We start from the raw sequence: 12544 nt of genomic DNA, 5'->3' as shown, positions 1-12544 counted from the left end.
GTGTGTGTGTGTGTGTGTGCATGTGTTTCTATGTGTGTGTGTGTGTGTGTGTGTGTCTGTGTGTGTGTGTGTGTGTGTGTGTGTGTGTGTGTGTGTGTGTGTGTGTGTGTGTGTGTGTGAGGTGCTCACTGTTGACCTCTTGAGCTGGCCCTCTATGGAGTTGGGCGCATCACAGCGGCAGTGTTTAGAATGGCATAGATAAAGAGCATGCTTAAAGCTACTACCCTGCTGTGAGGTCTGGTACCATGGCCTCAGGGTTGCTCACACAACATCTCTACAGACACGAACAACCCTGGCCACTGCAGCTACACGTTGAAGGATCTTCACCAGTATCTCACAGCAGGAAAATAATCTTGCAGTAACTGGAAATGTGAATATGTGGATTATAATAAAATTGTCATTTTTCTAGAGTTTGAAAAAAAATTGTTGGGGAAAATCTATTTAAAATTTTAGAGGAAACTACTGACTTCGGAAGCCTTTTTAAATCTTGAATACACTACAAGTTTTCATTTCCTGCAACAACAGGGTGATCAAATGAAGATCCAACCATAGGGTGGTGAACAGATAGCAGCACCAGCACATTTCAAATAGAATGGAATATAGTTTCTGTGTCTGTTCCTATGCACTGATATGTTTATTATGATCATTTACTGTAAGAAAGATGCATAAAAAATGTATGCTTCTGATATTAACGCTATTGTATAGCAAATGCTTCCCATCAATATAATAAAAACATATTCTCTGCTAAAACAGGGGCATCTTTAGAAATGCAGTACATGTTAATCCCTTCCACACATTAGATTGGAATAAGACATAATCAATGACTAGCATCAACAGATCAAGGAGGGTTGACATACACACTCCTACACATACATCAAATCAATAGTTTCAACCTAGATACACTTCAGCTTTCATCAACAACTCGAAGAGATGACAAAAGACAGACTATGATCTAATAGAAATCTAAAGTCCACTATTCTCTCACTCCAGGTAAATCAATAAGAAGAAAAACATGCATATTCGTTTTCATTATCAAAGGGCTTTCCCTTTAATGAACATCATTAAGATGAAGTCTAATAATATACACTGTACTGAAGTTGTTCATTCTCTATCTCATTCTATGATCAGTGTCTGGAGTAGAGGGGTCATCACATAGGGAGGAGAGATCTCTCTGGAGTAGAGAGAGGCCATCACATAGGGAGGAGAGAGCTCTCTGAAGTAGAGAGAGGTCATCACATAGGGAGGAGAGATCTCTCTGAAGTAGAGAGAGGTCATCACATAGGGAGGAGAGAGCTCTCTGAAGTAGAGAGGGGTCATCACATAGGGAGGAGAGATCTCTCTGGAGTAGAGAGAGGCCATCACATAGGGAGGAGAGAGCTCTCTGAAGTAGAGAGGGGTCATCACATAGGGAGGAGAGATCTCTCTGGAGTAGAGAGAGGCCATCACATAGGGAGGAGAGAGCTCTCTGGAGTAGAGAGGGGTCATCACATAGGGAGGAGAGAGCTCTCTGGAGTAGAGAGGGGTCATCACATAGGGAGGAGAGATCTCTCTGAAGTAGAGAGAGGTCATCACATAGGGAGGAGAGATCTCTCTGGAGTAGAGAGGGGTCATCACATAGGGAGGAGAGATCTCTCTGGAGTAGAGAGGGGTCATCACATAGGGAGGAGAGATCTCTCTGGAGTAGAGAGGGGTCATCACATAGGGAGGAGAGATCTCTCTGGAGTAGAGAGGGGTCATCACATAGGGAGGAGAGATCTCTCTGGAGTAGAGAGGGGTCATCACATAGGGAGGAGAGATCTCTCTGGAGTAGAGAGGGGTCATCACATAGGGAGGAGATATCTCTCTGGAGTAGAGAGAGGTCATCACATAGGGAGGAGATATCTCTCTGGAGTAGAGAGGGGTCATCACATAGGGAGGAGAGATCTCTCTGGTGTAGAGAGGGGTCATCACATAGGGAGGAGTGATCTCTCTGCAGTAGAGAGGGGTCATCACATAGGGAGGAGAGATCTCTCTGGAGTAGAGAGAGGTCATCACATAGGGAGGAGATATCTCTCTGGAGTAGAGAGAGGTCATCACATAGGGAGGAGAGATCTCTCTGGAGTAGAGAGAGGTCATCACATAGGGAGGAGAGATCTCTCTGGAGTAGAGAGGGGTCATCACATAGGGAGGAGAGATCTCTCTGGAGTAGAGGTCATCACATAGGGAGGATAGATCTCTCTGGAGTAGAGAGAGGTCATCACATAGGGAGGAGAGATCTCTCTGGAGTAGAGAGAGATCATCACATAGGGAGGAGAGATCTCTCTGGAGTAGAGAGGGGTCATCACATAGGGAGGAGAGATCTCTCTGGAGTAGAGAGAGGTCATCACATAGGGAGGAGAGATCTCTCTGGAGTAGAGAGAGGTCATCACATAGGGAGGAGAGATCTCTCTGGAGTAGAGAGGGGTCATCACATAGTGAGGAGAGATATCTCTGGAGTAGAGAGGGGTCATCACATAGGGAGGAGATATCTCTCTGGAGTAGAGAGAGGTCATCACATAGGGAGGAGATATCTCTCTGGAGTAGAGAGGGGTCATCACATAGGGAGGAGAGATCTCTCTGGTGTAGAGAGGGGTCATCACATAGGGAGGAGTGATCTCTCTGCAGTAGAGAGGGGTCATCACATAGGGAGGAGAGATCTCTCTGGAGTAGAGAGAGGTCATCACATAGGGAGGAGATATCTCTCTGGAGTAGAGAGAGGTCATCACATAGGGAGGAGAGATCTCTCTGGAGTAGAGAGAGGTCATCACATAGGGAGGAGAGATCTCTCTGGAGTAGAGAGGGGTCATCACATAGGGAGGAGAGATCTCTCTGGAGTAGAGGTCATCACATAGGGAGGATAGATCTCTCTGGAGTAGAGAGAGGTCATCACATAGGGAGGAGAGATCTCTCTGGAGTAGAGAGAGATCATCACATAGGGAGGAGAGATCTCTCTGGAGTAGAGAGGGGTCATCACATAGGGAGGAGAGATCTCTCTGGAGTAGAGAGAGGTCATCACATAGGGAGGAGATATCTCTCTGGAGTAGAGAGAGATCATCACATAGGGAGGAGAGATCTCTCTGGAGTAGAGAGAGGTCATCACATAGGGAGGAGATATCTCTCTGGAGTAGAGAGAGATCATCACATAGGGAGGAGAGATCTCTCTGGAGTAGAGAGGGGTCATCACATAGGGAGGAGAGATCTCTCTGGAGTAGAGAGAGGTCATCACATAGGGAGGAGATATCTCTCTGGAGTAGAGAGAGATCATCACATAGGGAGGAGAGATCTCTCTGGAGTAGAGAGAGGTCATCACATAGGGAGGAGAGATCTCTCTGGAGTAGAGAGGGGTCATCACATAGGGAGGAGAGATCTCTCTGGAGTAGAGGGAGATCATCACATAGGGAGGAGAGAGAGGTCAACAAATAGGGAGGACAGAACATCTCTACCATGTTTTTTAACATTTTCTTTACCTTTGTGGTTCTTGCCGTCTCTAGAGCCTCTGGGTAGAGGGGTGTAGAGTGTGGAGGAACTCTCAGACTTAGGGTCACCTGGGGCCTGAGGAAAGGAAACACACAGTCACACTTTACTATTTACTTTTTATTGTTTATTTCAATTTGTATATTTATCTACCTCACTTGCTTTGGCAATGTTAACACATGTTTCCCATGCCAATAAAGCCCCTTGAATTGAATTGAGAGAGAGAGAGTGGGGGGGGGGGAATAGATACAGATATATAAATATATATAAGGAGAGAGGTAGAGGGGTTTCATTGCTGTGCCTTATTATCCAAGTGCCATGAGTTATATTGATGAGGACAGGAAATGTTGAAGCTCCATTCCTGTGTCATGGTGAGGGAAGCCAGACGCCTGGCCAGATCAACCTTTCATTCCTGTGTCATGGTGAGGGAAGCCGGACGCCGGGCCAGATCACCTTTCATTCCTGTGTCATGGTGAGAGAAGCCGGACGCCGGGCCAGATCACCCTTCATTCCTGTGTCATGGTGAGGGAAGCCGGACGCCGGGCCAGATCACCTTTCATTCCTGTGTCATGGTGAGGGAAGCAGGACGCCTGGCCAGATCACCTTTCATTCCTGTGTTATGTTGAGGGAAGCAGGACGCCTGGCCAGATCACCTTTCATTCCTGTGTCATGGTGAGGGAAGCAGGACGCCGGGCCAAATCACCTTTCATTCCTGTGTTATGTTGAGGGAAGCAGCACACCGGGCCAGATCATCTTTCATTCCTGTGTCATGGTGAGGGAAGCAGGACGCCGGGCCAAATCACCTTTCATTCCTGTGTTATGTTGAGGGAAGCAGCACACCGGGCCAGATCATCTTTCATTCCTGTGTCATGGTGAGGGAAGCAGGATACCTGGCCAGATCATCTTTCATTCCTGTGTCATGGTGAGGGAAGCAGGACGCCGGGCCAAATCACCTTTCATTCCTGTGTTATGTTGAGGGAAGCAGCACACCAGGCAAGATCATCTTTCATTCCTGTGTCATGTTGAGGGAAGCAGCACACCAGGCCAGATTACTTTGATGTTCTGTCCCCCTCCTCTCCCCTTCCGGCCTTTTAATGGCCGGAGGGTGGTCTATGGCATCGAAGGCCTCATGACTACTGAGCCATGACCTGATGTAGGGGTCAAACCAAGGGCACACCACTCACTATGACACACAGGCCCTCTAACCCAAGCCCTAACTAACACACTTCTACTGCTATCTGACCACACACCAACAGATTGGCATGACAGCACCACTCTGTCTCTCCAAACATCTCTGCTACTGGCTTTCCTGTTTCAGAGTTCAATCCACTGGTCTCTGAGCTCTCAGCTCTTCTAAACAGGGGGCGTTTGTGTGTGTCACAATATTCAAAGGGTGTTTTCTAAACAGGTCACAAGTATTGTTGTTGTTATTCTTCTTCTTCTACTTCACATTTTTGTGCACCTTCAAGGACCCAAACATCCTGTTTAATTAGTCTTGTGTTCCCTGGACTTCTAGCTGTTTCAACAGGCAGTTCATCATGATGCAGTCCTATCTGATGCCTTAGCAGAAATACTCTCCTTTCCTCTCCTGCTGGGGGGAATTCACCAGGCTTTTAATCACTAAAGTGACAAATACATATTAGAGACGATTTGGTGCTGATATTCCTCTGGTGTAGCTGATTCTCTAGTCTACAGCCGACACGCACAACCTTGAGGAAGGAGACCACTGGACAATGCTAAATGAAAACACATTCTTCATTGGCGAGGAGAATGGTGTAAATTGAAAATGATCCCATAATGTGCTTTCAGATAGGATCTCAGAAGGTCATTCCAGTACAGGCCTGGGCTGGTCAACACATGCTTTATATCACTAGAAGAAAAAGAAGAGTGGGACAAATGATATCAACAAGTTCTGGATGTAATGACTTACTGGTAGGTTAGCGAATTAGAATGTAAACATCACAAATGATCCTGTCAACATAATACTTTATATTTCTCTTCTGGGGTCATTAGTTAGAGTGTTATAGTGATTGAATTTAGTTTTTTTACAGTGCCTTATCTTACAACCATTGATGTAGTGGTAAAATAATTGTAGGGTAAATACTGATCACTGTCAGTGGTGAGTAGATTAAGTCACCCACCAATGGGTTTTTCCATGATAGATAGGTAAAAGAGGAGGTTGGTGGCACCTTAATTGGGGAGTACAGGTTCGTGGTAATGACTGGAGTGGAATTGGTGGAATGGTATCAAATACATGAAACATATGGTTTTCAGGTGTTTGATGCCCTTCCATTTATCCACTACCACACCACAGCTTTAAGGTAGTATTATACTGTACCACACCACAGCTTTAAGGTAGTATTATACTGTACCACACCACAGCTTTAAGGTAGTATTCTACTGTACCACACCACAGCTTTAAGGTAGTATTCTACTGTACCACACCACAGCTTTAAGGTAGTATTCTACTGTACCACACCACAGCTTTAAGGTAGTATTCTACTGTACCACACCACAGCTTTAAGGTAGTATTCTACTGTACCACACCACAGCTTTAAGGTAGTATTCTACTGTACCACACCACAGCTTTAAGGTAGTATTCTACTGTACCACCTCTAACAACTATTCAAGGTAGTATTCTACTGTACCACACCACAGCTTTAAGGTAATATTCTACTGTACCACCTCTAACAACTATTCAAGGTAGTATTCTACTGTACCACATCTAACAACTATTCAAGGTAGTATTGGAGGTACTGGAAGTCTCTGCTCTTAGCTCTTCAATGTGTCAGTAGTGTCCTTTATATCCTAACATCCCTCAGTCAATAGGTTCTGACTATATAATAGGTCTGCGTCTTAGACATAGAATTACAACCGAAAGAACAACTAACCATTGATTTGAACGGATGTGAATGTCCGTTCTACCCAGTTCTAATTCTATGGTCTGAGAGGCAGCCCATAGAGCCTCAGAGCAATCTGCCTGCCTGGTTCATTTCCTGTCCTGCCTGTGAGATCACCGACCCTGGCCTCTGCAAGGTTGTGCTTCATTCAGAATTTAATAGAAAATGTCTCAAATTTCAATTTAATTCTTGAATTTGAAATGAAGTAGTAAACAAGATACAGAATTCCAATTTGATTTGAAGGAAATATAACTGAATTCAATGAAATTCAAATGCCTCTTCTATTCTACATTAGGTGTAGTCTATACAAATACGTAAAAAATATCAAACATGTCGTTATATACAGTACCAGTCAATAGTTTGGACACACCTACTCATTCAAGGGTTTTTCTTTATTTTGACTATTTTCTACATTGTAGAATAATAGGGAAGATATTAAAAATATGAAATAACACATAAGGAATCATGTAGGAACCAAAATAGTGTTAAAATAATCTAAATAGATTTTAGAATCTTCATAATAGCCACGATTTGTCTTGATGACAGCTTTGCACACTCTTGGCATTCTCTCAACCAGCTTCACCTGGAATCACACATTTGGACTCATCTGACCAAAAGACAGATTTCCACCAGTCTAATGTCCATTACTCATGTTTCTTGGCCCATGCAAGTCTATTCTTCTTATTGGTGTCCTTTAGTAGTGGTTTCTTGGCAGCAATTCGACCATGAAGGCCTGATTCACGTAGTTTGCTCTGAACAGTTGAAGTTGAGATGTGTCTGTTACTTGAACTCTGTGAAGCATTTATTTTGTCTGCAATTTCTGAGGCTGGTAACTCTAATGAACTTATCCTCCGCAGCAGAGGTGGTCCTCATGAGAGCCAGTGTCATCATAGCTCTTGATGGTTTTTGCGACTGCACTTGAAGAAACTTTAAAAGTTCTTGAAATTTTCTGCATTGATTGCCCTTCATGTTTTAAAGTAATGATGGACTGTCGTTTATCTTTGCTTATTTGAGCTGTTCTTGCCATAATATGGACTTGGTCTTTTACTAAATAGGGCTATCTTCTGTATACCAACACTACCTTGTCACAACACAACTGATTGGCTCAAACACATTAAGGAGGAAAGAAATTCCACAAATTAACTTTTAACAAGGCACACCTGTTAATTGAAATGCATTCCAGGTGACTACCTCATGAAGCTGGTTGAGAGAATGGCAAGAGTGTGCAAAGCTGTAATCAAGGCAAACGGTGGCTACTTTGAAGAATCTCAAATATAAAATATATTTGATTTAACATTTTTTGGTTACTACATGATTCCATATGTGTTATTCCATAGTTTTTATGACTTCACTATTATTCTACAATGTAGAACATAGTAAACATAAAGAAAAACCTTGAATGAGTAGGTTTGTCCAAACTTTTGACTGGTACTGTACATGTATATAAGACATTGTTGAAACAATTGATTTTCAGGAAAAACTCTGTATGCAAATATTATAAGATATTATAAACTCAGCAAAGAAAGTAGCATCCCTTTTTCAGGAGAGTCTTTCAAAGATAATTGAGGACCTGCCTGTTGTAAGGCAGGTCCTCACCAGACCTCACCGGGAACATGTCGCCTATGGGCACAAACCCACCGTCGCTGGACCAGACAGGACTGGCAAAAAGGGCTCTTCACTGGCGAGTCGCGGTTTTGTCTCACCAGGGGTGATGGTCAGATTCGCGTTTATTGTCGAAGGAATGAGCGTTACACTGAGGCCTGTATTCTGGAGCGGGATCAATTTGTAGGTGGAGGGTCCGTCATGTTCTGGGGTGGTGTGTCACAGCATCATCGGACTGAGCTTGTTGTCATTGCGTTACAGGGAAGACATCCTCCTCCCTCATGTGGTACCCTTCCTGCAGGCTCATCTTGACATGACCCTCCAGCATGACAATGCCACCAGCCATACTGCTCGTTCTGTGCGTGATTTCCTACAGGACAGGAATGTCAGTGTTCTGTCATGGCCAGCGAAGAGCCCAGATCTCAATCTCATTGATCACGTCTGGGACTTGTTGGATCGGAGGGTGAGGACTAAGGCCATTCCCCCCAGAAATGTCCAGGAACTTGCAGGTTTCTTGGTGGAAGAGTGGGGTAACATCTCACAGCAAGAACTGGAAAATCTGGTGCAGTCCATGAGGAGGAGATGCACTGTAGTACTTAATGCAGCTGGTGCCCACACCAGATACTGACTGTTACTTTTGATTTTGACCAACCTCCTTTGTTCAGGGACACATTATTCAATTTCTGTTAGTCACATGTCTGTGGAACCTGTTCAGTTTATGTCTCAGTTGTTGAATCTTGTTGTGTTCATACAAATATTTACACATGTTAAGTTTGCTGAAAATAAACGCAGTTGACAGTGAGAGGACGTTTCTTTTCATGATGTTTATTTCAAGAATCACTTACATTTTGTTCAATATGGGGAAATCTACATATTCCTGAATGCATTAGTTTAACTCTCAAGCTGACCCTTAAGCCTTGAATTCTGAAAAAAACATTCTGAATTGAGAACAACCCTGATCCCGTGTTCCTCTCCTGACCCCACAAAGACCCTCTTAATCCTGCTGCTTGTCCACAATGAATCTTCCTACCAGTCACCACCCACAGACTGAGATGAGGGTTGGGGGAGGTAGGGAGGTAGGGGGTGGATAGGAGGCAAAGTTCTGGGGTGGCCCCTCATTACGGGTCGGCAGGGATGGCAATCAGGTGCAGCACCCCAAAAGTGGTCCATTGTCAACATCAGAGCATTGCTGCGACCCCCCCTCCAGCTGCACCTGACGCCTTCTACGCCCCTTCTCCCTCCCTACCACCCCATGCCACGTCAACTGATCAAACATCCACCCTCCCTTCCCTCTATCCCTCCTTCCCTATCCACCATCACCCCACCTGCAGAACATTCATCAGCCAGTTCTCCCTCTCTTTTTATCTCTCCCTCTCTCTCTTTGCAATGATCTCTGTCCTCTCGATCTATTCCTCTTTCTCTCCCTCTCTCTCCCACCCCCCCTTCTTTCACTCTCTCCCTCCCCTGCTACCCTGACACTGCCCATTCCATGTTTTGAATGTGTTTTGTCTCATGTCAGCAAGTAATAACTGACTATGAGGCTCAATAGGTCCAGTAATCCCTAGCTAGGACTTCGTGTGCCTTTGGCAAACTGGAATAATAGATGTAATATTATAACAAATATATGCTGCATATTCAGATCAAAAAAGGAGCTTCAGAGAAATAAGAAGCCAATGGATTGAAGAGGGCCTGAGATCACATTAACACTGAGGAATGCTAAAAGAAAACATACATAATGTTTAAAACACACAGAGAGGAGGAGACACTGTGGACTACAAGTCATTATAGCTTCCAGCCTCTCTCTGTCGCTCTCTCTCGGGCTGTCTCGCTCTCTGTCTCTCTCTCGTAGCTGTTCCTGCACTGAGCAGAGGGGGGTGCTGCAGTGTCATCTATTTAAGAGCCTCCCTTTAATCTCTCTCTCTCCCTCCCTCCTTCCCATCTATCTGTGCTGTCCAGAGTAGTATGCCCAAGGCATATGCTGTGTTCACATCGTTGTAGTCTGTGCTGTGTGAGTTATCACACAGCTTAGGATAATATGACACACATTATAGGCTGGGGAGAAGGACGGCAGAAATCTCTCTGATAATGGTTCTGAACAGAGACAGTGTACATTGCAGCTCTACTCCCAATAGGGACTAGAGAGAGAGAGATAGAGCGAGAGAGAGAGGGAGAGAGAGGAGAGAGAGAGAGCGAGAGAGAGAGGGAGAGAGAGAGGGAGAGAAGGAGAGAGAGAGAGGAGAGAAGAGAGAGAGAGAGAGAGAGAGAGAGAGAGAGAGAGAGGAGAGAGGACGAGAGCGAGAGGGAAGAGAGGAGAAGAGGAGAGAGAGAGAGCGAGAGCGGAGAGAGGGAGGAGAGAGAGAGAGAGAGAAAGAGGGGAGAGAGAAGAGAAGGGGAGAGAGGCAGAACATTGAAGAATGAGGGCATGTAGATATTTGGATGAATGATGTACCGTCAACCCAACCAACATTGGGGGTGGGGTATGTCTATATCAAGTATGGGTGGTGAAGTCAGGTGTTCTCAGATAGGCAGAGGAGTCAAAACCATAGATACACTGGACAGAAAGCCTTTGGCAAAAAAGCGCCAAACGCTATGTTCAAATACAGTGCACTACAAAGTACACTACAGTGTCAATTGAGTCTCAGACATATCTCTGAATGGAGTGCCCTGTACGTAAGGTGGGAGGTAGATTCCTCCCTACCTCTCGCCTCACCTCGACCTCCCTCCTTAAGACTGACCAGCGATACAATGTAATCAGAGGCGAGCAAGGTTACGTTGTAGGGTCTAGTGATGTAAACACTAGCCTCCTTTTATCTGCCCTTGCATCTGGACAAGCAGACAAAGTGCTAAAAGGAAATAAATGGGGCCTGACAGCCACATCAAAGGGTTCAGCCAGCGGCTTACTGCTACTTAAGGCACAGGAATGCTGTTGCTAAGCATCAGACTACAACCTATCAGGGCCCAAGGAGTACACGGGTGACCGAGGACTGGCCTTGGAGAGTAGCGAGGGGGGGCATACGGGGGGGGGGGGGGACGGGGAGAAGGAGAGAGGGAGAAAGAGATGGGGGGAAGAGAGAGGAGGGGGAGATAGGGAGAGGAAAAGTGAGGAAGAATGAGGGAAAAGGTAGAGTATCCTGACAGTGGGGGAGGCTGGGGACTCTAGGAGGTTTTGTAGCTTAAAGCAATTGTTAGAAAAAACAAGCTTCTGTTTTTGTTTTCTCTTGACACCATTGCTACTCTTTGCACTTGCAAAGACATGTCTTTTGAAATGTTTTCTCTTTGGGTCTATATAAAAGATCTTTATTTTGTGCGTGAAACTTTTTTTTCATCATATTTCCTTTAGCCTTGCACTGCTTTTTCCCAGATCAGACGAGACAGAAGTTATACATTTATTTGAGTCAACATTTAATACTGGCCTGACACATTTTTCATAATACTTTAATGGCATTTTGTGCTTCATTTCCTCTGATGTTGGAGGTTATGAACATAAGCACACATAAAGATCCTGAAAAACAAAGATGCAAAACAAGAACAGAAAATGAGGTGGAGACACTGACTAACAATACCGAAATAAAATAACAGTTACTATTTACAATGGCAAACAGAACCAATGTTCTAATTTAGACACAAAGACATTTCTCTTATTCAAAGTTAAACTACAGTTTAAACGTCAATAGTACAAAGTTTGACTACGTAGCAGAGTTAATTAAAAGCCTAAAACAAATTATAGTTGCATGTTTTTGACAAAGAAAAACTTAGTGCCTACAAATGAACAAGTCAAGTCAAATCTTGAATAAAACAAATCGGTGTGTGTTTTTTTAGGAGAACATATCTGCATTGGTATGCTGGAAATAATGAGTTAGTTCAGCACAGTAACAGCATCAACTAAGAGAGAAAGTACTTTTAAGGAACCACTTTTAAACCTTTGACCTTGATAACGTGCCCACACACTCGCATGCACAAACCCACACACACACAGACACACACACACACACACACAGACACACACACAACACACATACACACACACACGCACACAAACACACACACACGCGCACACACATACACACAAACATACACACACACACACACACACACACACACACAACACAGACACCCACACACACACACACACACACACACACACAACACAACCACACACCCACCACACACACACACCCCCCACACACACAGCAAGATAACTTTTTTGAGTGTTCTTTAATGAGTCTCCACTTCTAACTCCATGAATGGATCATAGATTGCTGATCATAAGACCAGCAACTTTGGGGTTGTTTTGCTCAGTGGCATAAAGTAAGGTTGCAGTACGAGAAGACACTACTACCCCCTGCCTGTGGTAAAGCTTAGTATTAAACACACAACACACACACAGACACACAACATGTTAACAAGCAAGTCGTCTCACTACCGGAAAGTTGAATCGCCCTATCACCAACTCTTAGATGATATAGGCGAGTTTGTTTTTAAAAAGCCCCTCGGACGACCTTTTCATTTGACTGCCTCTCATAACAGAAAGGGTCATTTAGAGTAAAGTG

This window comes from Oncorhynchus kisutch, linkage group LG4, assembly GCF_002021735.2.
Source record: "Oncorhynchus kisutch isolate 150728-3 linkage group LG4, Okis_V2, whole genome shotgun sequence".
Lineage (NCBI taxonomy): Eukaryota > Metazoa > Chordata > Actinopteri > Salmoniformes > Salmonidae > Oncorhynchus > Oncorhynchus kisutch.
The sequence above is the reverse complement of the archived record's forward strand: the minus strand, read 5'-3'. Positions refer to the sequence as shown.